Source organism: Pleurodeles waltl, chromosome 10 (assembly GCF_031143425.1).
Source record: "Pleurodeles waltl isolate 20211129_DDA chromosome 10, aPleWal1.hap1.20221129, whole genome shotgun sequence".
In the NCBI taxonomy this organism is placed as follows: Eukaryota; Metazoa; Chordata; class Amphibia; order Caudata; family Salamandridae; genus Pleurodeles; species Pleurodeles waltl.
The window spans coordinates 552,074,081-552,101,525 of NC_090449.1; positions in this window are offsets into that span (position 1 = coordinate 552,074,081).

Here is a 27,445-nt window from a genome sequence, read left to right on the forward strand (position 1 = left end):
CGGAGAAGGGAGTTACTGATACAGTACAGACTAGTGATACGGGTTCGATACAGAATGGTTTCAGTGTACCCACTGCACCAGCCATGCAGATACAGTTGCAACCTCCACCACAGATACAGAGAATCTATCCAGACGTCCCTGTACTAGAGACTACTACAAATCTGATAGTGCAGCCAGACCCGATATATACAAGATCGAGGTTAGTGCAGATTGAGCCGACTCCACAATTGCTGCCGCAGCCACAACTGATACCAGGATATAAACCAGCAGCAGGACCTCCATTAATACCTACCCCGGCTTCCGTGGATCAGACCTTTGGAGTCGCTGCTCCACAAGGTTTGGGACCAGGTCAGACACCAGCTGCCATATCATTACCAATTACTGTTGGTCCACCGGTGCCATTGTATGAGCAAGGTAAGCCTGGTATATGTGATCAGGGAGTAATGACCCAAGATGTAATAAGAGGAGGGTACATAGGAACTCCCCAGTTAATGGCCCCAGGAGAGCAAGCAGTCGAAAGACCAAGGTCCTTGTTAGACCTTAACTTAGTTGCAGCACCATTGGAGGCAATGAGACAGGCAGGGCTAGGTGTGCTAATCCCACAAACGATAAGTACAAATGCTTCACAGTCGCCAATGATGCATGTCGGGAATACTTCACTGCAAGGTTTTTCGGTACAACAGTTAAATGAGTGGTTAGAGAAGACCTATGCTTCACAGAAGACTACAGTAACTGCAGTGGAATCGGAAAGGTTGCAAAGAGATGAGTACCTGAACTTTGTGAGACTGGGTGTGGAAGATGCTGAATTAGTAGAAGGAACAATGGGGGTAAACCGATTAGAGTCATACACAGAAGCAGAATTGAGATATCTGTGACCTAAAATCACTAAAGAATTAGGTAAGGTACATCAGAGATTAGCGAACCTGGCAGTCAAATACAATATTGATATTGAGAATACTAAACACTTGAAAAGAAGCTACAGGTTAGACTTTGATTCAAAAGACTTCGAGCATATGAGGTCTGCCGGAATGAAAGCGCATTTAAAGGAAATACTGCAAAGTGCGCAAATCTGGGGAGCTTTAGAAAAGTGGGAAGGCAGATGGGCAAAGAAAAGAGACAAGGAGAAAGGTGACAGTCCGGGATCGAGTAAAGCAAAAACTTCACCAGATACGGAATCAGTAAAGATGTTACCCATGTGTAAGGAAATGCCTCCTTGGCATGGTTACCCCCTGACTTTTTGCCTTTGCTGATGCTATGTTTTGAATTGAAAGTGTGCTGAGGCCTGCTAACCAGGCCCCAGCACCAGTGTTCTTTCCCTAACCTGTACTTTTGATTCCACAATTGGCACACCCTGGCATCCAGATAAGTCCCTTGTAAGTGGTACCCCTGGTACCAAGGGCCCTGATGCCAAGGAAGGTCTCTAAGGGCTGCAGCATGTCTTATGCCACCCTGAAGACCCCTCACTCAGCACAGACACACTGCTTGCCAGCTTGTGTGTGCTGGTGAGAACAAAACGAGTAAGTCGACATGGCACTCCCCTCAGGGTGCCATGCCAGCCTCTCACTGCCTATGCAGGTATAGATAAGTCACCCCTCTAGTAGGCCTTACAGCCCTAAGGCAGGGTGCACTATACCATAGGTGAGGGCACCAGTGCATGAGCACTGTGCCCCTACAGTGTCTAAGCAATACCTTAGACATTGTAAGTGCAGGGTAGCCATAAGAGTATATGGTCTGGGAGTCTGTTTTACACGAACTCCACAGCACCATAATGGCTACACTGAAAACTGGGAAGTTTGGTATCAAACTTCTCAGCACAATAAATGCACACTGATGCCAGTGTACATTTTATTGTAAAATACACCACAGAGGGCACCTTAGAGGTGCCCCCTGAAACCTTAACCGACTATCTGTGTAGGCTGACTGGTTCCAGCAGCCTGCCACATCCGAGACATGTTGCTGGCCCCATGGGGAGAGTGCCAATGTCACTCTGAGGCCAGTAACAAAGCCTTCACTGGGTGGAGATGCTAACACCTCCCCCAGGCAGGAGCTGTCACACCTGGCGGTGAACCTCAAAGGCTCACCCCTTTGTGCCAGCACCGCAGGACACTCCAGCTAGTGGAGTTGCCCGCCCCCTCCGGCCACGGCCCCCACTTTTGGCGGCAAGGCCGGAGAAAATAATGAGAAAAACAAGGAGGAGTCACTGACCAGTCAGGACAGCCCCTAAGGTGTCCTGAGCTGAAGTGACTCTAACTTTTAGAAATCCTCCATCTTGCAGATGGAGGATTCCCCAATAGGATTAGGGATGTGACCCCATCCCCTTGGGAGGAGGCACAAAGAGGGTGTACCCACCCTCAGGGCTAATAGCCATTGGCTACTAACCCCCCAGACCTAAACACGCCCTTAAATTTAGTATTTAAGGGCTTCCCTGAACCTAAAACTTTAGATTCCTGAAACTACAAGAAGAAGAGGACTGCTGAGCTGAAAAACCCCTGCAGAGGAAGAACAGAAGACACCAACTGTTTTGGCCTCAGACTTACCGGCCTGTCTCCTGCCTTCCAAAGAAACCTGCTCCAGCTACGCTTTCCAAGGGACCAGCGACCTCTGAATCCTCTGAGGACTGCCCTGCTTCAAGAAAGACAAGAAACTCCCGAGGACAGCGGCACTGCTCCAAAAGAACTGCAACTTTGTTTCAAGGAGCAGATTTAAAGACCCCTGCAACTCCCCCCAAGAAGCGTGAGACTTGCAACACTGCACCCGGCGACCCCGACTCGACTGTTGGAGAACCAACACCTCAGGGAAGACCCTCCGGCGACTCCAAGACTGTGAGTAACCAAAGTTGTCCCCCCTGAGCCCCCACAGCGACGCCTGCAAAGGGAATCCCGAGGCTCCCCCTGACCGCGACTGCCTGAACTCCATTTCCCGACGGCTGGAAAAGACCCTGCACCCGCAGCCCCCAGCACCTGAAGGAACGGAACTCCGGTGCAGGAGTGACCCCCAGGAGGCCCTCTCCCTTGCCCAGGTGGTGGCTACCCCGAGGAGCCCCCCCCTTGCCTGCCTGCAACGCTGAAGAGATCCCTTGATCTCCCATAGGAAACTATTGGAAACCCGACACTGCACCCGGCCGCCCCAGCGCTGCTGAGGGTGTACTTTTTGTGTGGACTTGTGTCCCCCCCGGTGCCCTACAAAACCCCCCTGGTCTGCCCTCCGAAGACGCGGGTACTTACCTGCTGGCAGACTGGAACCGGGGCACCCCCTTCTCTCCATTATAGCCTATGTGTTTTGGGCACCTCTTTGACCTCTGCACCTGACCGGCCCTGAGCTGCTGGTGTGGTGACTTTGGGGTTGCTCTGAACCCCCAACGGTGGGCTACCTTGGACCAAGAACTGAAACCTGTAAGTGACTTACTTACCTGTGAAACCTAACAATACTTTACCTCCCCCAGGAACTGTGAAAATTGCACTGTGTCCACTTTTAAAACAGCTTATTGTGTTTTATGTAAAAAGTATACATGCTAATGTAATGATTCAAAGTTCCTAAAGTACTTACCTGCAATACCTTTCAAATGAGATATTACATGTAGAATTTGAACCTGTGGTTCTTAAAATAAACTAAGAAAATATATTTTTCTATAACAAAACCTATTGGCTGGATTTGTCTCTGAGTGTGTGTTCCTCATTTATTGCCTGGGTGTATGTACAACAAATGCTTAACACTACTCCTTGGATAAGCCTACTGCTCGACCACACTACCACAATATAGAGCATTAGTATTATCTCTTTTTGCCACTATCTTACCTCTAAGGGGAACCCTTGGACTCTGTGCATGCTATTCCTTACTTTGAAATAGCACATACAGAGAAAACTTCCTACATTGGTGGATCAGCGGTGGGGTACAAGACTTTGCATTTGCTGGACTACTCAGCCAATACCTGATCACACGACAAATTCCAAAAATTGTCATTAGAAATTGATTTTTGCAATTTGAAATTTTTCTAAATTCTTTAAAGTCCTGCTAGGGCCTTGTGTTAGTCCCTGTTAGCATTTCTTTTAGAGTTTAAAAGTTTGGTAAAAGTTTGAATTAGATTCTAGAACTAGTTTTAGTTTCTTAAAAAGTATTCCAACTTTTAGAAGCATAATGTCTAATACAGATGTGAATGTGGTGGAACTCGACACCACACCTTACCTCCATCTACAGACGAGAGAGCTAAGGTCACTCTGTAAACTAAAGAAAATAGCAATGGGCTCCAGACCTTCCAAACTACAGCTCCAGGAGCTGTTGGCAGAGTTTGAAAAAGCCAACCCCTCTGAGGATGGCAACTCAGAGGATGAGTATAGTGACTTGGAGGGTGATTCCCCCCTACCAGTCCTATCTAGGGAGGACAGGGCCTCTCAAGCCCTGACTCCAAAAATAATAGTCAGAGATGCTGGTTCCCTCACAGGAGGGACCAACACCTCTGAAATCACTGAGGATAACTCCAGTGAAGAGGACATCCAGTTAGCCAGGATGGCCAAAAGATTGGCTTTGGAAAAACAGATCCTAGCCATAGAAAGGGAAAGACAAGAGATGGGCCTAGGACCCATCAATGGTGGCAGCAACATAAATAGGGTCAGAGATTCTCCTGACATGTTGAAAATCCCTAAAGGGATTGCAACTAAATATGAAGATGGTGATGACATCACCAAATGGTTCACAGCTTTTGAGAGGGCTTGTGTAACCAGAAAAGTGAACAAATCTCACTGGGGTGCTCTCCTTTGGGAAATGTTCACAGGAAAGTGTAGGGATAGACTCCTCACACTCTCTGGAAAAGATGCAGAATCTTATGACCTCATGAAGGGTACCCTGATTGAGGGCTTTGGATTCTCCACTGAGGAGTATAGGATTAGATTCAGGGGGGCTCAAAAATCCTCGAGCCAGACCTGGGTTGACTTTGTAGACTACTCAGCAAAAACACTAGATGGTTGGATTCAAGGCAGTGGTGTAAGTAATTATGATGGGCTGTACAATTTATTTGTGAAAAAACACCTATTAAGTAATTGTTTCAATGATAAACTGCATCAGCATCTGGTAGACCTAGGACCAATTTCTCCCCAAGAATTGGGAAAGAAGGCGGACCATTGGGTCAAGACTAGGGTGTCCAAAACTTCCACAGGGGGTGACCAAAAGAAAGGGGTCACAAAACCTCCCCAGGGGAAAGGTGGTGAGACAGCCAAAAACAAAAATAGTAAAGAGTCTTCTACAGGCCCCCAAAAACCTGCACAGGAGGGTGGGCCCAGAGCCTCTTCACAAAACAATCCTGGGTACAAGGGTAAAAACTTTGAACCCAAAAAGGCCTGGTGTCGTAGCTGTAGTCAGTCTGGACACCAAACTGGAGACAAGGCCTGTCCCAAGAAAAATACCACTTCAAACTCCACTCCAGCTAACACTGGAATGGCTAGTCTCCAAGTGGGATCAACAGTGTGCCCAGAGCAAATCAGGTGTCACACTGAAGCTACATTAGTCTCTGAGGGTGGGGTGGATTTAGCCACACTGGCTGCCTGGCCCCCTAACATGCAAAAATACAGGCAGCAGCTCTTAATCAATGGGACAAGTGTAGAGGGCCTGAGGGATACAGGTGCCAGTGTCACTATGGTGACAGAGAAACACGGTTTCCCCTGGCCAATACCTGGCTGGACAAACTTATCCAGTCACCAACGCTGACAATCAGACTAAAGTACATCCCATGGCTATGGTAACTTTAGAGTGGGGAGGGGTCAATGGCCTGAAACAGGTGGTGGTCTCCTCAAATATCCCAGTAGACTGTTTGCTTGGAAATGACCTGGAGTCCTCAGCATGGGCTGAGGTAGAACTGAAAACCCATGCAGCCATGCTGGGTATCCCTGAACTGGTGTGTGTCAAGACAAGGGCACAGTGCAAGGCTCAGGGTGAAAAAGTAGAGCTGGAGTCTGGAAAAAGGGCCCAGCCGACCAAGAGGAAAGGAAAGTCAGCTGGGAAACCAGCTGCAACACAACAAGAAAAAGAGAACCTCTCTTCTCAGGAAGAAGTTCTGCCCTCTGAGGGAACTGAGCCTATGGAGATGGAACCTTATCAGGTTGAGCTCTTAGGCCCAGGGGGACCCTCAAGGGAAGAGCTGTGTAAGGGACAAGAAACCTGTCCCTCTCTTGAAGGCCTTAGGCAGCAAGCTGCTGAAGAGTCCAAAGGCAAGAAAAATGGAACACATAGGGTCTATTGGGAAGATGGACTCCTGTACACTGAGGCAAGAGATCCCAAACCTGGTGCCACTAGGAGAGTGGTAGTGCCTCAGGGTTTCAGAGAGTTTATTCTGACCTTAGCCCATGATATTCCCCTTGCTGGGCATTTGGGACAAACCAAGAAGTGGGAGAGGTGAGTCAACCACTTCTACTGGCCCAATATGTCCCAGAAGGTTAAGGAGTTTTGCCTCTCCTGCCCCACCTGTCAAGCCAGTGGTAAGACAGATGGGCATCCAAAGGCCCCCCTCATTCCACTTCCAGTGGTGGGGGTCCCCTTTGAAAGAGTTGGGTGTGGACATAGTTGGTCCACTGGAACCTCCCACAGCCTCAGGAAATATGTACATCCTAGTAGTAGTGGATCATGCTACTAGGTATCCTGAGGCTATTCCCCTTAGGTCGACTACTGCCCCTGCAGTAGCCAAGGCCCTCATTGGTATCTTTACCAGAGTGGGCTTCCCTAAGGAGGTGGTGTCTGACAGAGGTACCAACTTCATGTCAGCATACCTAAAACACATGTGGAATGAGTGTGGAGTGACTTATAAGTTCACTACACCATATCATCCACAAACTAATGGCCTTGTTGAGAGATTCAACAAGACATTAAAGGGCATGATCATGGGGCTCCCAGAAAAACTCAAAAGGAGATGGGATGTCCTCCTGCCATGTCTGCTTTTCGCTTACAGAGAGGTGCCTCAGAAGGGAGTAGGGTTCTCACCCTTTGAACTTCTGTTTGGCCACCCTGTAAGGGGACCACTTGCTCTTGTTAAAGAAGGCTGGGAGAGACCTCTTCATGAGCCTAAACAAGACATAGTGGACTATGTACTTGGCCTTCGCTCAAGGATGGCAGAGTACATGGAAAAGGCAAGTAAAAACCTTGAGGCCAGCCAACAACTCCAGAAGTTTTGGTATGACCAAAAGGCTGCACTGGTTGAATTTCAACCAGGGCAGAAAGTCTGGGTTCTGGAGCCTGTGGCTCCCAGGGCACTTCAGGACAAATGGAGTGGCCCTTACCCAGTTCTAGAGAGGAAGAGTGAGGTCACCTACCAGGTGGACCTGGGCACAAGCAGGAGCCCCAAGACGGTGATCCATGTGAACGGCCTTAAGCTCTTCCATGACAGGGCTGATGTGAATCTGTTGATGGTAACAGATGAGGACCAGGAAGCTGAGAGTGAGCCTCTCCCTGATCTCCTCTCATCAGACCCTAAAGATGGCTCAGTGGATGGAGTGATCTATTCAGACACCCTCTCTGGCCAACAGCAAGCTGACTGTCGGAAGGTCCTACAACAGTTTGCTGAGCTCTTTTCCCTAACCCCTGGTCAGACACACCTGTGTACCCATGATGTGGACACAGGAGACAGCATGCATGTCAAAAACAAAATCTTCAGACAGTCTGATCAAGTTAAGGAAAGCATCAAGGTGGAAGTCCACAAGATGCTGGAATTGGGAGTAATTGAGTACTCTGACAGCCCCTGGGCTAGCCCAGTGGTCTTAGTCCCCAAACCTCACACCAAAGAAGGAAAGAGAGAGATGAGGTTTTGTGTGGACTACAGAGGCCTTAATTCTGTCACCAAGACAGATGCCCATCCCATTCCTAGAGCTGACGAGCTGATTGACAAATTAGGTACTGCCAAATTCTTAAGTACCTTTGACTTTACAGCAGGGTACTGGCAAATCAAAATGGCACCTGGAGCAAAAGAGAATACAGCATTCTCCACACCTGATGGGCATTATCAGTTTACTGTTATGCCCTTTGGTTTAAAGAATGCCCCTGCCACCTTCCAAAGGTTGGTAAATCAAGTCCTTGCTGGGTTGGAATCCTTTAGTGCAGCTTATCTTGATGATATTGCTGTCTTCAGCTCCAACTGGCAGGATCACCTGGTCCACCTGAAGAAGGTTTTGAAGGCTCTGCAAACAGCAGGCCTCTCTATCAAGGCATCCAAATGCCAGATAGGGCAGGGAACTGTGGTTTACTTGGGACACCTTGTAGGTGGAGGCCAAGTTCAGCCACTCCAGCCTAAGATCCAGACTATTCTGGACTGGGCAGCTCCAAAAACCCAGACTCAAGTCAGGGCATTCCTTGGCCTGACTGGGTACTATAGGAGGTTTGTGAAGGGATATGGATCCATTGTGACAGCCCTCACAGAACTCACCTCCAAGAAAATGCCCAAGAAAGTAAACTGGACTGTAGAATGCCAACAGGCCTTTGACACCCTGAAACAAGCTATGTGCACAGCACTAGTTCTAAAAGCTCCAGATTACTCCAAGCAATTCATTGTGCAAACAGATGCCTCTGAACATGGGATAGGGGCAGTTTTGTCCCAAACAAATGATGATGGCCTTGACCAGCCTGTTGCTTTCATTAGCAGGAGGTTACTCCCCAGGGAGCAGTGTTGGAGTGCCATTGAGAGGGAGGCCTTTGCTGTGGTTTGGTCCCTGAAGAAGCTGAGACCATACCTCTTTGGTACTCATTTCCTAGTTCAAACTGACCACAGACCTCTCAGATGGCTGATGCAAATGAAAGGTGAAAATCCAAAACTGTTGAGGTGGTCCATCTCCCTACAGGGAATGGACTTTATAGTGGAACACAGACCTGGGACTGCCCATGCCAATGCAGATGGCCTTTCCAGGTTCTTCCACTTAGAAAATGAAGACTCTCTTGGGAAAGGTTAGTCTCATCCTCTTTCGTTTGGGGGGGGGGGTTGTGTAAGGAAATGCCTCCTTGGCATGGTTACCCCCTGACTTTTTGCCTTTGCTGATGCTATGTTTTGAATTGAAAGTGTGCTGAGGCCTGCTAACCAGGCCCCAGCACCAGTGTTCTTTCCCTAACCTGTACTTTTGATTCCACAATTGGCACACCCTGGCACCCAGATAAGTCCCTTGTAAGTGGTACCCCTGTTACCAAGGGCCCTGATGCCAAGGAAGGTCTCTAAGGGCTGCAGCATGTCTTATGCCACCCTGGAGACCCCTCACTCAGCACAGACACACTGCTTGCCAGCTTGTGTGTGCTGGTGAGAACAAAACGAGTAAGTCGACATGGCACTCCCCTCAGGGTGCCATGCCAGCCTCTCACTGCCTATGCAGGTATAGATAAGTCACCCCTCTAGTAGGCCTTACAGCCCTAAGGCAGGGTGCACTATACCATAGGTGAGGGCACCAGTGCATGAGCACTGTGCCCCTACAGTGTCTAAGCAATACCTTAGACATTGTAAGTGCAGGGTAGCCATAAGAGTATATGGTCTGGGAGTCTGTTTTACACGAACTCCACAGCACCATAATGGCTACACTGAAAACTGGGAAGTTTGGTATCAAACTTCTCAGCACAATAAATGCACACTGATGCCAGTGTACATTTTATTGTAAAATACACCACAGAGGGCACCTTAGAGGTGCCCCCTGAAACCTTAACCGACTATCTGTGTAGGCTGACTGGTTCCAGCAGCCTGCCACATCCGAGACATGTTGCTGGCCCCATGGGGAGAGTGCCTTTGTCACTCTGAGGCCAGTAACAAAGCCTGCACTGGGTGGAGATGCTAACACCTCCCCCAGGCAGGAGCTGTCACACCTGGCGGTGAGCCTCAAAGGCTCACCCCTTTGTGCCAGCACCGCAGGACACTCCAGCTAGTGGAGTTGCCCGCCCCCTCCGGCCACGGCCCCCACTTTTGGCGGCAATGCCGGAGAAAATAATGAGAAAAACAAGGAGGAGTCACTGACCAGTCAGGACAGCCCCTAAGGTGTCCTGAGCTGAAGTGACTCTAACTTTTAGAAATCCTCCATCTTGCAGATGGAGGATTCCCCAATAGGATTAGGGATGTGACCCCCTCCCCTTGGGAGGAGGCACAAAGAGGGTGTACCCACCCTCAGGGCTAGTAGCCATTGGCTACTAACCCCCCAGACCTAAACACGCCCTTAAATTTAGTATTTAAGGGCTTCCCTGAACCTAAAACTTTAGATTCCTGAAACTACAAGAAGAAGAGGACTGCTGAACTGAAAAACCCCTGCAGAGGAAGAACAGAAGACACCAACTGCTTTGGCCCCAGACTTACCGGCCTGTCTCCTGCCTTCCAAAGAAACCTGCTCCAGCGACGCTTTCCAAGGGACCAGCGACCTCTGAATCCTCTGAGGACTGCCCTGCTTCAAGAAAGACAAGAAACTCCCGAGGACAGCGGCACTGCTCCAAAAGAACTGCAACTTTGTTTCAAGGAGCAGATTTAAAGACCCCTGCAACTCCCCGCAAGAAGCGTGAGACTTGCAACACTGCACCCGGCGACCCCGACTCGACTGGTGGAGAACCAACACCTCAGGGAAGACCCTCCGGCGACTCAAAGACTGTGAGTAACCAAAGTTGTCCCCCCTGAGCCCCCACAGCGACGCCTGCAGAGGGAATCCCGAGGCTCCCCCTGACCGCGACTGCCTGAACTCCATTTTCCGACGGCTGGAAAAGACCCTGCACCCGCAGCCCCCAGCACCTGAAGGAACAGAACTCCGGTGCAGGAGTGACCCCCAGGAGGCCCTCTCCCTTGCCCAGGTGGTGGCTACCCTGAGGAACCCCCCCCCTTGCCTGCCTGCAACGCTGAAGAGATCCCTTGATCTCCCATAGGAAACTATTGGAAACCCGACGCGTGTTCCCACACTGCACCCGGCCGCCCCCGCGCTGCTGAGGGTGTACTTTTTGTGTGGACTTGTGTCCCCCCCGGTGCCCTACAAAACCCCCCTGGTCTGCCCTCCGAAGACGCGGGTACTTACCTGCTGGCAGACTGGAACCGGGGCACCCCCTTCTCTCCATTATAGCCTATGTGTTTTGGGCACCTCTTTGACCTCTGCACCTGACCGGCCCTGAGCTGCTGGTGTGGTGACTTTGGGGTTGCTCTGAACCCCCAACGGTGGGCTACCTTGGACCAAGAACTGAAACCTGTAAGTGACTTACTTACCTGTGAAACCTAACAATACTTTACCTCCCCCAGGAACTGTGAAAATTGCAGTGTCCACTTTTAAAACAGCCTATTGTGTTTTATGTAAAAAGTATACATGCTAATGTAATGATTCAAAGTTCCTAAAGTACTTACCTGCAATACCTTTCAAATGAGATATTACATGTAGAATTTGAACCTGTGGTTCTTAAAATAAACTAAGAAAATATATTTTTCTATAACAAAACCTATTGGCTGGATTTGTCTCTGAGTGTGTGTTCCTCATTTATTGCCTGGGTGTATGTACAACAAATGCTTAACACTACTCCTTGGATAAGCCTACTGCTCGACCACACTACCACAAAATAGAGCATTAGTATTATCTCTTTTTGCCACTATCTTACCTCTAAGGGGAACCCTTGGACTCTGTGCATGCTATTCCTTACTTTGAAATAGCACATACAGAGCCAACTTCCTACACCATGAGAGAAACAGCTGGTGGGGTTCTAATTCATGTACCGTGGTCCAGGGGAGACATCCTATCTTTCACAAATGATTATCCCAGGTTGAGGGAGATGCCGATAGAGTGGTACCAGCAAACAGATAGGTTTGTGAAGCTTGTGAAGTGTCTCTGGGAAGATCTGAATACCTTGTTTGAGATCATTGTTCCACCCGACTTATGGCTTGAGTGCAAGAGAGGGGTAGACTGGCCGGCGCAGGAGCCGGCCAGGGATAAGGTGACCGGAGCACCCTCTGAGGAGGTGATGAAGTATTATCACAAGGTAATTGAGTTTTTGAAGCAGAAAGTGTCGGCGAAAGTGACTGACTGGCAGAAAATCAACCGGACCGCACAGGAAGTTAAAGAATCGATCCATGCTTACTATGAGAGGTTGTTAAAAGCGTTCAAACATTATAGTGGTACTGAAACTATTGAGCCGAAAGATATGAACCATCTCGTGTTCAGATTTGTTGAAGGGCTGAGACCAGAGGTTAGCCAGATGATTAGGAATCATTTGATCTGTTGGCAAGCTGAGCCGATTGATGAGGTGTTGCAGCAACCGCAAGGGAATGGTGTGTTTCAGGCGCAACCGAGAGGTCGAGGTCGAGGTTTTGTGAATCGCGGTCCAGACTTGAACACTGTGGTGATCCAAAATGATGCCTAAGGAATGAAAAGATGTCTCCGTGTCGCGCATGCGGGGGCGTGGAGCATTGGAAGCGGGAATGCCCAAATGTGGTGCAGGAGGGTGTCGTTCAACAAAGCACTAATGTCGGTACATCACAAAATATGAGAGGTCCAAAATTGAGAAGTCAAAATTTGAACTTCCAAAATAACATGGTTCAGATGCAAGGGCTACAGCCCATGCAGCAAATGCAAATGCCGCGTGTTCAACCAGCACAAATGCAGCAAGTACAACAGCAGGTTCCCATGGTACCTAGACAGCAAATGCAACTACCATTAGCTCCAATGGGACAGCAGCAGGTGATGCTTCCTCAGCAGGTTACAGGTCAAGTGATGAGCCAAAATAATACAGTACAGCAATTCCCATTGCATGGTGAAGATGGAATGAATGAGGAATGGTCGGATGACAGTTCAGACAATGAAGAGTGCAGACTTGCAGCGTCCCTAGAAGTAGATCAGAGAGGACCCTATGTAGAGGGAAAGGTAATGGGTCACAAGGTTTCATTCTTGGTTGATACTGGAGCTCCACAGCCAGGAGTGCAGAGGTTCAGAAATTGCCACTTTCAGGACGTACCATAAGAGTGGTAGGAGTAGCAAACCAGTACTTGACAAATCCGATTACAGATCAGGTGCAAGTTGAGATGGGCAACTTCCAGGGACTGCATACGTTTGTAGTCTGCGATTCAAGTCCGGTGTCCCTACTAGGAAGAGACTTATTGTGCAAAGCAAAATGCTCGATTACCTGTTCCAATGATGGAATTGAGGTACAGACAAACAGTGATGATGAAGGGGAAGATGGTCAGTTCTCAGAGTTAGAAACAGAAACTGCGAATGAAGATTACCCCTTGATAACCTTATTCCCGATGCTTACAGTAACTGAGTTACCAGCCAAGTTACAGGGAACGGTGACAGAGAAAGTGTGGAATTTGACAGGAAAGGAAGTGGGACTGATAAAAGGAGTGGAACCAGTCAAAGTACAAGTAAAGCCAAATGCAGTGTTTCCCCAGGTGCCGCAATACCACCTAGCACAAGATGTCCTTGTAAAACAAGAGTTCTGAAGGAAGTATTGAGCAGCCCATGTAAGTTACCGATAATGGGTCTGAAAAGCCTTGTGGGAAGGTTCGAATTGTGCAGGACTTGAGAAAAATAAACAAGATTGTGGTAAAATGTTGCCCCATAGTGCCAAATCCAGCAGTGATCATGTTTCAGGTTCCTTGTGATGCTGAATGGTTCTCCCTTGTAGACTTGTCACAAGCTTTCTTTTCGGTGCCTCTTCATGAGGACAGCCAGTTTTTATTCAGTTTCAAAATCCTGGACAAGGTGTACAGTTGGTGCAGCATTCCTCAAGGGTTTTCTGAGTCACCGTCCATCTTCAATCAAATATTGAAAAAGGACTTAGAATCTTTAGTACTGCCTTTCAATTCGACTCTAGTACAGTACATTGACGACTTACTGATTGCGTCCAGGACAAAAGATGACTGTATGTATGACACAATTGCCTTACTAAACCATTTGGGAAAGAACGGACATAAAGTATCGCCAAAGAAACTGCAGTACTGTCAGAAAGAGGTGAAGTACTTAGGACACTTGATTGAGAAAGGGTCCAGGAGAATATCAAAGGAAAGGGTGACAGCTATTTTGCATATGAACCCCCTGACAACAAAAAGAGATGTCAGGATGTTTTTAGGAATGGTGGGCTACTGTCGCCAGTGGATACCCAACTTTTCGATTATCTCAAAACCCTTGATAAAGTTGACAGGTAAAGAGATTAAGGATGAGCCGTATACCGCAGCTTTATCCAAGGAAGAGCTTGAGTCATTCATGGAACTGAGAGAGTGCATGTGCAGGGCACCAGCTTTGGGTATGCCTGATTACACGAAACCTTTTCTACTGTTTTGTCATGAACGTGATGCTTGTTCTTTGTCTGTCTTGACACAGGTCCATGGAGGTGCAAACTGCCCTGTAGCATATTTTTCAGCTACCTTGGACCCCGTCGGAGGAGCCTTACCGGGTTATTTGCGAGCAGTTGCAGCAGTTGGTCAAAGCCTCATGCAGTGTGAAGGCATAGTGATGGGACATTCCCTAACAGTGATGGTTCCGCATTCAGTTGAAATTCTGTTGACTCGAACTAAAACTCAGCACATGACAAATGCCCGACTTACCCGATATGAGACAATCATTTTGGGGTCGCCTAATGTCTCACTGAAGCGATGTACTGTATTAAACCCGGTAACTCTACTTCCTGTTGAAAGTACCGAGATTAATAATGAAGAGGAAGTGGAGCATGATTGTCTTGAGGTAACAGAACTAAGTACCAAGCCCCGACCTGATATTCAAGATACGCAGCTAAAAGAAAATGACTGCATTATGTTTGTTGATGGAGACTGTTTGAGAGACTCAGTCGGAATGCTGAGAGCTGGTTATGCTGTGTGTACCATAGCTGGTATCATTGAAGCTTCCTAGCTCAAGAGAGTGTATTCCGCACAAGTGGCAGAGCTAATTGCCCTTACTAAGGCATGCCATGCAGCTGAAAATCTGAAAGTCACTATCTATACTGACAGCAGATACGGATTTGGAATTGTACATGATTTTGGCCAATTGTGGTCACAGAGAGGTTTCATGACCTCTTCTGGTTCTCCTGTGAAAAATGGTGAACAAATTAAGGATTTGTTACATGCGATTCAGTTGCCTCTTGAAATTGATGTGGTGAAATGCAATGCTCATGTTAAGTCACAAGACTTTATATCCATGGGAAATGGCTATGCAGATCAAGTCGCAAGGTTTTGCGCATTGAACTGTATATCGTTCAAGGATCAGTGGGAATTGTTACCACAATCTGAAAATGACACATGCTTGAATTTTGCATTAAGGGTGGTTGATACACTAGATGAGCTACAAACACTAAAGGGTCGTGCTAGCAGAGAGGAGAAACGCTCCTGGCAGAGAATGCAGTGTGTACAAAGAGCTGATGACTTATGGGTCTCAGAGGAGGGCAAATTGGTTTTGCCAAACAGTCTTTTATTGCAATTTGCAAGGCTTTATCATGGACAGGCACATCTTGGGAGAGATGCAATGATCAGGTCATTCAAAATTGACTGGCTTAACCCAAAATTCAGACATGCCGCAGAGGTTACCTGTCACAGGTGCATCATCTGTCAACAGATGAATGCCGGGAAAGGGACTGTGGTAACGTTGAGCCACACAGGGAGAGCTGGCGGTCCATTTGGCAAAATGCAAATGGATTTCATTGAGATGCCTGTTTGTGGAGAATTGAAATATGTGTTGGTGATTGTGTGTGTTTTCAGCCACTGGATTGAAGCTTACCCCACACGTAGAAATGACAGTCTCACAGTTGCAAAGCTGCTGCTTAGGGAAGTAATACCCAGGTTTGGGTTTCCTGTCTCTATAGAATCAGATAGGGGCAGACACTTCGACAATGAGGTGATTAAGCTCTTGTGTGCTGCTTTAGACATTGAACAGAAACTGCATTATAGCTACCGCCCTGAAGCATCAGGACTAGTAGAACAAATGAATGGTACCTTGAAGTCGAGAATGGCAAAAATGTGCGCAGCTACCAATATGAAATGGCCAGATGCATTTCCCTTAGTGCTGATGTCGATGAGGAACACCCCTGATAAGAAGACAGGACTATCACCCCATGAGATCCTTATGGGTAGAGCTATGAGGCTGCCCGCAGTGCCTGCAAATGCTCTTGTGAATATCACGGATGATATGGTGTTGGACTACTGCAAAGGTTTGGCTGATGTGGTTCGCTCTTTTTCCCACCAGGTGGAGGCCAACACATTAACACCGATCAGTGATCCAGGTCACGACCTGCAAGCCGGTGACTGGGTGGTTGTCAAGAAGCATGTAAGAAAGTTGTGTTTGGAACCGCGCTGGAAGGGGCCATATCAAGTAATACTGACAACAACCACTGCTGTGAAATGTGTAGGCGGTTCCAAACTGGATACATGCCAGTCACACAAAGAAGGTAACGTGTCCAACTGATGAGGAACTTGAAGTATCCGACTCAACAGTTACAGAGGAGGAAGTCTCAGGGCCTGAAAATAGCCAAAGAGGAACTGAGACTGTAGGAGAGCCCACTGAGAACAGCCAAGTCCCTCAAACAGAAAACAAGTTCGAGAGAGGTGACAATGTTCCTATCTCAGTAGCAGGAGAACTAAATCAAGGAGAGGTTCTCCCAGAAACAGACAGATACGGGTTAGAGCTTGCACCCATTACAGATCCAGAAGAAGAAGGGGAAATAGTAGAGAGAGATCAAAGTACACCGCCATCCCCTGAGCCAGTTGCAGGTCCATCAAGAGAAAACACCATAGCACAAGAGGAGGGTGCTGTTCAGCCTCCTGAAAGGACAAGCAGGAAAAAGACACATAAGGGAGATAACTGGCCAGAGAAGCAGGCTGCAAAAGAAAGGATCGTATCAGGTGAAACAATAACAGAAGAAACTGATACGTCCCGAATAGAGGATCTAAGTGAAGGAGAATTGCAAGGCGAACGCAGAGTAAAAAGAAAAAGAACCGCAAACAGAAGGTACGCAGGTCCTGAATGGGCATATGCAACAACATCTGAATGTCAACAAGAATTCTTAGCGTTCTGTTTTGATCGAGAAGTACCAGGTCAATACTACTGTACCTGAATTCAATCAGAGAAAGAGACTGTGTTAAAACTGAAATTAAAAAAAAGAAAATAGAAAGCTGAAAAACTGAGAAAGAGTCTTATAAATTACCGGATGTGACACTGATAACCTGAATTGACTTTAAAAACCCGATTATGACAAGCTGCTAACCTGATTGACAAAAGGGGTCCTGGAGTGAGTGAAACGCTGTAAATACACGCAGAGAGAGAGAGAGAGACTTTGGCATAAAAAAAAAGAAAAAAAAAAAGAAAAGAGAGTTTTATATCGTCCTCAAGTTGATTATTGTTCTGCTATCTGATTCTTTACAGACATGGCCTATAATGGAGGTAGTAACAAAAAGGGGAAGGTATGTGGTTGGTTGAGTCTTTTATTAGGTATTGTGTGTGCAATAATAATTGTAGGTGTGATTGTGGGAATGCCGTGGTTGGATAAGAAAGCAACTAACAATGCTTTTCAGACCAGAAACTACAACACTGACACCATGGGAAAAGTTTGAGCATGATGCAAGACACCTGCATGAGGGAACTAACTCAAAAGGGGAAATTTCCACTAATGTCTTCTATCGCTTGCTGAACGAGTATGTTGAAACCATGGATGCGAAAAACTGTTATGTGTGCACAAAGATTCCTTCATCAGTACAGGAAGGAGTCACATATCATAGCCTGCCACTAACATACGGGATAAGCTGCAGTTTGCTACAAACAAGATTCTATAATCAAGAGCATGTGCAATATTTTTATTCAAATTTGGATGTAGTGTTTTATTTTGTGCCTGTGTTTGAGTTTCTGAACAAGTTAGCTAAAGTGCATAGTATAAAATTAGTTAGAGGTTTCTTTGAACCGACACTTACATTTGGGACAGCTTATGCACACCGCAACAATCTGACTTGCTTATTGACACCTGTAGAGAAAAGCTTCTTAGATCACACTGATGATAGACGCAAAGCATTAAAAGAGCGACTAGAAAAGGGGTTAGAGAAACGCACATATGCAAATGATTATCCTTACACTGCAATAAAGACACAAGGCAAACTAGCTATAGATGCATTACATGTAGGAAGGCTTTGTGTATATATAGGCCGAAATCTGAACATGACACTTTATTTGTGGGAATGAGTGAATGCAGCACGTGTTTTTGTTTCAGAGTAAATGGACATTCATGTTAAATTGAGAGGACCCAGCGATCCCTGGGATCTATTATATTTGTGGACATAATGCTTATTACCGTCTCTCTAAGGGATGGTATGGGACATGTTATTTGGGAATAGTTTTCCCAAAGATTTACCAGATTGATGACTTAAAGCAAATACCTAAAATGTCTGAATTACAACATGCTAGACAAAAACGAGAGACAGCGGCTGCTGTCGTTGGGGACATATTTGGAGCCATAATTCCTTCAGTAGGAGTTATCTTAAACTCTATAAAGATTTGAAAGTTGTCTACTCTTGTGGATAACTTGCTGTCAAATTTTACAGGGGCTATACTCCTGATGGATACTGAACTTGCTGCGGAAAGAGCTATGACTCTTCAAAATCGGCTTGCTTTAGACATTCTTTAGCAAAGAGCGGCAGAGTCTGCAAAATGCTCAACGAGCGTCAATGTTGCTCATATATACCTGACAATAGTAAAAAGATTAGAGGTATGCTTACTAACCTAACTAAAGACAGTGCAGATATGAAGGATTTGAAGAAACCTGTAGTGTGAGAGAAAGTGGGAAAAGGAATTGCCAGAGTAGGGAGCTGGTTTAGCAACATTTGGAATGGGGCACTTGCAAAAATACTAGGGGGTTTATTAATTGCTCTGGCTGTTTATTAGGTTGATGGGGGGCATGCAAAATCAATGACAAAATTAAAAGAAATTGGACAAAGAGGAATAAAAAGAATGAAGAAAATGAAAGTGAGAAAATGTTTAATGAAATTTGGGAGAGTTCATACAAGGGACAAGATGTTGAAATGCGCATAATGCGCAAGGTTAAAAATTAAGGGAAAGGTTTGTGTGATGACGAACATCATCAGAGGAGGGACTGAGAGAGCGTAGCTTATATAATCTATATTAACATGAAATGTCTATGAATTCATGTGTGATAACGCTGCATAGAAACTATAATAATAATAATTTTGCTTAAACGTGCACTTGAAATGTTACCCCGGGGAGTGGCCGCCAATATATACTTAGACTAATACTGATGGCTAAAATGTTTATGTATTACTATTATATCAAATAAGTTTATACTGATTATTAATGATTGCATTATTGAATTTGTGCTGAAATCCTTATAGACCTTAAGTTAGCATGAGACGAAGTTTAGCGGCTTTGCTCTCATATTAAATGTATTTTTCTATCTTGCAGTTTGCTGACTCACAAAAGGACACAACCTTATTATTTTTTCTCCAAAATAGAAGACAAATGTAACTATGCTAGATCCGTTCCCAAGCAATTTTCCATTGCTTGTAGAATAATGTTAAAACAAAATGAAACAGTGTAGATTAATGTAATGTACAAGGTCATTGAAACCAGTGAAGACAATGGAGCTACTGACCAAAAGGATGAGCAAAGAATTACAGAAAGATGAAATCATACCGGATGTGCCACCTCTGAAGATATCGAACAGGACAACCAATCAGAGACTTGTAAACCAATATGGGGTGAAAGGGTAGGTGACCTAATGTGTTTTCTGATAGGTTAAAGATAGTGGGGTATAACAAATGTCCCATAACATTTTGGGAGAATGTACAGCGAAAAAGGGATAAAAATCCCATGTCACAGGGAGTTATTTAGGTGGGTTACGGAATGCTATTGATTTTATCCAGACACTCTGTCACTCTGTTTGGTGACTTGTTGGTTTACTTAAAACCATCCTCGTCCTAAGATTTGTCCATTTTACACTTTATCTCCTTATAAGGGAAGTGCCCTTTTTGCCCCGGAGTTGAGTCCTGACTGACGGTGATTTGACTGATGTCCTGAAGACGAAGACTTAACCTGTGCGCTGACCTAAACTTTGGAGGGTAATTATGACAATGCAATTGTAATTTGTCTGTTTGCTTTTCCTTTCTAGGTACCAACTGCTTACTTTTGACAGAGACCATAGTTATATGTTTTCCAAATTGGTGTTCTTAATTTTTTTACATGAAGCCCAACATGCTAATTCTAATCAGTGGTTAGGACAGGTGTTCACTAAACTGACACAAATAGACAAACGACCGAATTTATGTTTGTTGAACTGGCGCGTTATTGACACACTGCTAAATTGATCTATGTTCACGCCTTGCTACGTTCTGATGTTTGTGATTCTCGCATTAATGAAATCTTACCAAAGTTGCCATATCGTGACTATGCTATTATGTTTCTTGGTGTTGAGATTAACGTATCTGCTTTTAGATCTGTAATCAATAGGGGATAAAACTCATAAAAAATTCTACTAAACTGGTGTGGTTGTTCATGGCTGCAAGGTCATGGTAGAATCTTGAATTGATTAATGACTTTGACTAAAGTGAAATGTATTGTCGTGATAAATATTGATGACATTATTGATGTATTGATTGACATATTGATTAGCTATCTCGTCCTAAGGGGTGTCTCAACTGGGTCAAAAGATTCGTTGGCCTAAAACGAGTCCTGATGTGTAATAAATTATCATAAAGGGACGCGTTAGCAACAGCATTGGATCCTGTGCGGGATATAGAGAGTACTGTCTGTGATGAATAAACGGGCAACGTGAGAGATGGTGATCGATAGCCAGAGTGTGGTGAATGGAGAAACGGAGTCATAAAATGAGGAGCCATAGAGAACCTGTGATGAAATGATGCGTAGGAAGATGAAGAGGCACACAGCCTGTGGTGAATGGAGAGATACACTAAGAGTTGGTTGAGAGGTAAAGAGACTAAAATGAATAAGGACGCTTGCGAAAGATAGACATAGACCGTCTTAATTCAGGGGCAGATGGAGGTTGAAAAAGAAAACTATGTAATATGGAGGGTAAGAAGAGAGTGACTGGAGTGCAGGATGCAAAAAAAAAAGAGACGCATTGAGCCTGTGGCTGTAGAAAGGGCAGATGCTGTGATATTGTTGCTCTATTGTACACTGCAATATGCAGTTTGTATAGCACTGCATGCATATCGGAATGTTCTTTGCACCATTGAGCAAGTAGAAAAGTAGGCTTGCAAACCGCTAGTTCCACACATTATGCAAGTGGAAAATTATTTAAAATGATAAGGAATACATGCGAAAAGGCATGGTTTCCCTCTCTACAGTGATTCAAATCTCCCTTTTGACTGTAATCTTTAATTTGGCAAACAATTCTAACGAAGTTTTACTCTTTTAGGTAAAACAATGAAAAGAAAATAGAATTCTTATTGTCATTAATGAGGTCGATTAGATGTGAACTCTAGAAAAGGCATGGGGAGGCGGTGCGCCACTTTGAACGACAAAGACGCCATGTTCGTCTCTCGATTGTAATGTTTTTGACCCCGAGGTTTGCCCGTAATTCGGTGTGCTCCCGGGTACATGACATCCTTCTAGGGCTATGGCTTTATGCTCGTTAGAGTATGGGTGGCCTACTCGCTACCAGGCTCTGAACCGGCTCTACGGCTAGATGCATTGCTTTATGATAACAGCCCCAGGGAGTTATTCAAAACAGAATTAAATCAGTGGGGGTATTAGGGTGAAATCCGATAACTATAGGCCTTTTAACAAAAACAGCTTACGTGAAGCTGGGCAAAAAATAATTCTATGTGTGGTCATTTTTGTTAAGGCTTAATATAACAATGAAGACAATGTGTGTTTTATGCCTCTGTCAAGGACATTCAGGGTATTCGTTGGACGATCTCTTCAACTGGGGTATCCCAGGTGAGCCTAGTGGAACTCGCGTTATTATAAGCCTGGTCAATGCAATGAGCAAAGGAGATTACTGTCTCCAGGACAGTCTCAGCAGGAAATATTCAAGGCAGACCCGAGACAAGGGCGAGCAATGGAGAACTGGCCATACATACATTTTCACATATAGGGCTCGAATTTACATATTCACCTCAAGTCCCCCGAGTTTACTTCAGCGGTCCTAGAACACGCTACATCTGGCTGGAAAACTATAACCTTTGGACAAATTATCACTGCACTGGGGAGGGTCTTTGTAGAAAGAAACAGAGAAAAAAAAGGCTTAGCAGTTTTTCTTTCTCCAAGAAATGCCTCCCAGTAACTTTGTACAACTTGAGGCTCATCTACAAATTACTTGAGGGATGACTTTACCACTGTATTGAAGTTTTAATACTGACCTCCAGGCTCCACAGTATCTTCTTTCAACATATCGTCATATCTCCTTATACACTTATCTTGACCGTATGTTGGTAGTTCATATTTTAGAGATATAGATATGTGGGTATATATTACTGACATTGATATTTTGACATACACCAGCAGTGCATCATCTAAAGCCTGATTAGAGAGAAAACATTTTTGCTGTTTAATAGTAATGTATGTAATAAATTGCTTTTCTGACAAAACTTTGTCCAGGCCATGTTTAATAAGGTCTTTTGGTGGGACAAAAGATGTACCAGACAGATTTTGCTCTATTTATTTTTGCTTACATCATACAGAACTGAGCAAGCAAATTCATTTTGCACCATTTTCTATTTGTTAAAGATGGTACTAAGTGAAAGCCAAAATCAGTATCTATCATGGGTAATAAACAGGGAGCATATACAGCAGTGGTGCAACGAAATGTGAGTCCCCCCCCTTTCAAAATACAGGGAGGGCCCCCCAAGCTCCAGACCTAGTCTGGAGTACTCAGCCACAGGCCTGCTGCCCATTCACAGTGCAAGGGGGTCCCCTGGAGCTCGGGTCCAGCCCTGCCCTCCTCCTGTGGGGCTTTTGTTACTCCACTGATATACAGATTTAAATCATTTCCTCCATTAGTGCCATATAAAAATAGCTTTACATACTTTCACCCGTTATCAAATCTCTTTGCTTAATTGAATATTATTGAAGCAAGACAATAGTGCAGCATGACAGTTTTGTCACAGTGGTTCAACCTACTTGGCACAAAGGCTGAAAACACTGTCATAATCTCCACTCCTTGCTAGCCTAATGCAGAGCTGAGGTAGTTTTTACTGGAGTTAAGAAGTTCGGCTTGCAGCTCAAAGGTCAGTGTGCCCCTAGAACAGTTACAAATTGAGTAGTTGGTTGACTGTGGTGTGAGCACTGGTCTAGTAACAGTCAAAAGCCCTTACAGGGTGAACCAAAAAAGTCACTAAATTAATCTGTGCCTAATCCTGGGTAGCTTGGACCAAAAAGCAGTCAGGCTTAACTCAGAGGCAATGTGTAAAGGTTTTAGACAGCACACAAACATTAATAAAGTGAAAACACTTTTCCTGTTTGTCCTGCTGCTCTGCTACCTTCTGTCTGGGGACAAGGACTGGATCTTCAACTGTCCCAGGACAACCAGAGACACTCACAAGGGCTAGTTTTGTGGCCTGTTCAGAGCTACAGGGACACAAAAGGCTTCCTACATCTCGAACCCCTACCTTGACCTCATCCTTCAAGTGGTGCCCCTCTAGTCCTGGACGCTAGGGAGTGGCGTTAAAAGTGTCCACATAGCCAAAATCAATAAGTGTGGACTTAGAAACATTTTGGCTAGAAGACTGCTTTCAGATCCTGGAGGAGACTGGGACCAGCCTGCTCATCTCTCCGTCTGAGGTGCATCACCGGTCAGATTGACTGTGCAGCTTCTCCCGCTACGTTCTTCTCCACAGCAGCAAACCCAGTTCAGCGATCCTTCACCAAATGGGTATCCTCATGGAATTGTCTTCATCTACTGCCCTCTGCCTCATCCCTCTGCAGATTTTTGACTTCCATTTCAGAGACTGTGTCCAATCCTAGAAATCTTCAGCACAACCTCGACCCAAGGATATCCGGCAACGGCGCTCTTTCTTCGGACACCTCCTGCAGCCTTGACCTGGTGAACTTTATCTTCTCAAAATATTTTTCTCAAGAAGTTTTCTAAGTCCGAAGGTAATTTCTGAATGGTCTCAATCCACTTCTTGTATCCGAATCATGATCCAACGCAGTAGGCCATTTTGACTCAGTCTTACATGACTAAGGGGGTCATTCCAACTTTGGCGGGCGGCGGAGGCCGCCCGCCAAAGTAACCCCGTCGAAAGACCGCACCGCGGTCAAAAGACCACGAGGGTCATTTCGACTTTCCCGCTGGGCCGGCGGGCGACCGCCAAAAGGGCACCCGCCGGCCCAGCGGGAAAGACCCTGCAACAAGGATGCCGGCTCCAAATGGAGCCGGCGGAGTTGCAGGGGTGCGACGGGTGCAGTGGCACCCGTCGCGATTTTCACTGTCTGCAAAGCAGACAGTGAAAATCTTCATGGGGTCCCTAGTGGCCCCACAACACCCATTCCCCAGGCTGGCGGGAAGGGGGTCGGAATCCCCATGGCGGCGCTGCAAGCAGCGCCGCCATGGAGGATTCCATGGGCCAGGGGAAAACCGGCAGGAAACCGCCGGTTCCCCTTTTCTGACCGTGGCTTTACCGCCGCGGTCAGAATAGCCCTGGAAGCACCGCCAGCCTGTTGGCGGTGCTTCCGTGGTCGGAATGACCCCCTAAATGTCCGCAGCTGAAACTTTGATCTCTTAGGAGCTAGTTTTCATTAGAAACTTTAGAAATTCATAAATCAAGTTCTTCTGATTGGACTTTTGGTGTTTTAGTGTCAAATAATTTTAAATGTATTCTATTTTTGTAAATTGGTTTGCGATTTTTCTTATGTTGTGTTTTCACTTTATCAGCGTTTGTGTGCTCTATAAATCCTTTACACATTGCCTCTAAGTTAAGCCTGTCTGCTTTTTATGCCAAGCTACCCAGGGTTAAGCAGAAGATAATTTATTACTTTTTTTGGTTCACCCTGCAAGGGATTTTGGCTGTTGCTTGACCAGGGCTCACACCCATTAACCAATAACCCAATTTCCAAAAAACACAAAATTAAATTATTTGAGTATCCTTTTTTAACTTTCACCTGCACAGCGCTTGCACTGTCCTCGCAAAATCCCTTGTAATTAAAATAATAATAATCCAAAAGCGGCTTCGAGCTCGTCTATTACTTATCTTTACTTACCATTGATTAGCCCCCAAGTCTCTCTCATTTCCTGTCTTCCTGTTGATCAGCAGATCCTCCTCCTCTTCAACTTCTTTCTGGGCTTTGGAGTCTTGTTCATGCCGTGCAGCATGGGCGAAGTACTGCTTCCTCCCGCCAGTGTCCTTCCTCTGGCGGCAGGTACTCATTTTTCAAAGGTACTCTTATTTTACCATTTTTAACATTGCATCTGCAGTGCCTCACCCCCGCCTGTTCCTCAAGCTCCCCTCCTCCTGCTCAGGGCCAGCTTTAGGGCAGTGTGAATGGTGCTGTCGCACTGGGCGCTGACCTAGAGGGGGGAGCACTAACATCAGGGTGGACACTGTGTTTAGCAATAACTTACAATTTAAATCCACCTGCTGCAAATTTCCTTGTGCGTCCAGTTGTCAGGCAGCAATACAAATGTCAAGATACCTCTTGTGATCTCTTGTGATTAATGTTCCTGCTAGAGAGATGGATCAGAGTTTTGTCTCGTGCCTTTTGTCTCTCCTTAAAGTAGCTCAGAGGGCTAATATGCCTGCTGCAAAGAACAGATCTGTATTGTATATGGACCACTGAGTAAATTAGTAAAGCCAGTCTTTACCAGTGCATTAAAACAAATCAAATGTATGTGAGAGAGGGGCTATGGAGTGATGAGAGGCAGTTTTGCCAATTGGTAGTGAGGAAGTCACCAAAAAAGATTGCTACACCACACCTGTGGTTTCACCCAAGACCCCACTTCTGCTCTACTTGACCCTAAGGTACTGGGGTGTTTTACATGAACAACAAGTACATTTCATAAGGACATAGGGGGTGATTCTGACCGCGGCGGACGGCGGTCGCCGCCCGCCACGCGGTTCCCGCCGAAAAACCGCAGCGGTCATTCTGGCTTTCCCACTGGGCTGGCGGGCGACCGCCGAAAGTCCGCCCGCCAGCCCAGCGGGAAACACCCTTCCCACGAGGACGCCGGCTCAGAATTGACCCGGCGGTGTGGGAAGGTGCGACGGGTGCAGTTGCACCCGTCGCGAATTTCAGTGTCTGCTAGGCAGACACTGAAATACCTTTTGGGGCCCTCTTATGGGGGCCCCTGCAGTGCCCATGCCATTGGCATTGGCACTGCAGGGGCCCCCACGGGCCCCGCGGCACCCCCTACCGCCATCCTGTTCCCGGCGGGAGAACCGCCAGGAACTGGATGGCGGTAGGGGGTGTCAGAATCCCCATGGCGGCGGAGCGCGCTCTGCCGCCATGGAGGATTCTCAAGGGCAGCGGAAAGTCGGCGGGACACCGCCGACTTTCCGTTTCTGGCCGCGGCTGAACCGCCGCGGTCAGAATGCCCAGCGGTGCACCGCCAGCCTGTTGGCGGTGCTACCGCCGACCTCCGCCATGGCGGTAATTACCGCCAGGGTCAGAATGACCCCCATAGTCATTTGGGTTTTTGTGTTTTTTTTTAATACATGGGGAGATTAAGGGGGTCATTTCAACCTCGGCTGTCTTTTCACAAGGCAGCCAAGGGACCGCCGTGCTGGCGGTTTTCCGCTCTGCGAATTATGTCTGCTGGCAGCCCTCCGTCCTTTTCCGGATGGGGAGCTGCCAGCAGCCATACTGGCGGTCGGCGGGGAAGTGGAGGTTGCTCCACCTCCACCGCCCCTTCAACAAAACACCACCCACCGAATCACATTACTTGATTCGGCGTGGCGGTGTTCTGTTGACGGGGTGCTGGCGGTGGAGCAGCCCCAATGGGTCCCGTCCCCTCCCGGAGAATCAACAGACCAGGTAAGTTGATCGTCCGTTAGGGGAGGGGGTGTGGGGGAGTGTTGTGTGCGTGCATGGGGTTGTGCGTGTGAGTATGTAGTGTGGGTGTGTGAGTGCGTGTATGCATGCGGGGGTGTAGTGTGTTTGGAAATGTGTGCGTGTCTGCCTGTATGTATGTCTGTATGGATGTGTGCGTGTATGTCTGAATATGGGTGTGCGTGTATGGCTGTGTGTGTGTCTGTTGGCATGTCTGTTCGTGTGTGTGCAGGTATGTGTGTTGGTGGTGTCTTCATGCGTGTCTATGTAGTGATGTCGGGGGAGGGGGTTCCTGCCACCTTTGGGGGTGGCAGGAGGGTGGTGGGTGTCGGGGAAGGGTGGGGGAGACCCCTATCTGTGTCAGGGAAGGGATTTCCTGGCACTGATAGTGCTTACCATCATGGATTTCATGGCGGTGCCCAACCCCATGAAATCCATGGCGGGCAGCCGGGTCATGATACCGCTGGCAGTCTTGTGACGGCTGCCGGACTGGAGACCCAAGTCTCCAGCCGAGCGGTCGGTTCAGAGAAGTGGCGGATGACCATGGCGTTAACCGCCATGGT